Raw genomic sequence first — 476 nt, forward strand, 5'->3', positions numbered from 1 at the left:
CGTGCATGTGGGTTTCTCGCAGGCCATGCAAGTGTACTCTGCAGACACACCCCGTGAGGGTTTAAATGTTACAGATTACGCTTGTCTCACGGCGAAAAGGGAATTCGAAGTTTTCGACTCCAAAGTTGCAAACCCACGCGAACACGCACTACTCCTGCTGAGTGATTTGTCCTGTTCAAATATACTGTAATTTCTCCGGTGTATCGATATTAGGGTGTGGGAAGAAGGGAAAAGGAAAAGGGGACAGATTTTTGAAACAGCTCATCTCGGCCAAAAACAGCCAATAACCAGATGAAGAAATACAGAAAATATCCTCTCCTGGGCCCCGGGAAAGGTACATAGCCTACTCCGGGCCTCTGCTATGAACCCCTCCTATCGCCCGGCACCGTCCTCAGGGACCTGGAGAAGTGTGCCAGGAGAAGCGCGGACCTCGCCTTTTCGGAGCTCAAGGGGGATTTTGGCAAGAGATCTGCGAG

Source organism: Penaeus monodon, chromosome 15 (assembly GCF_015228065.2).
Source record: "Penaeus monodon isolate SGIC_2016 chromosome 15, NSTDA_Pmon_1, whole genome shotgun sequence".
In the NCBI taxonomy this organism is placed as follows: domain Eukaryota; kingdom Metazoa; phylum Arthropoda; class Malacostraca; order Decapoda; family Penaeidae; genus Penaeus; species Penaeus monodon.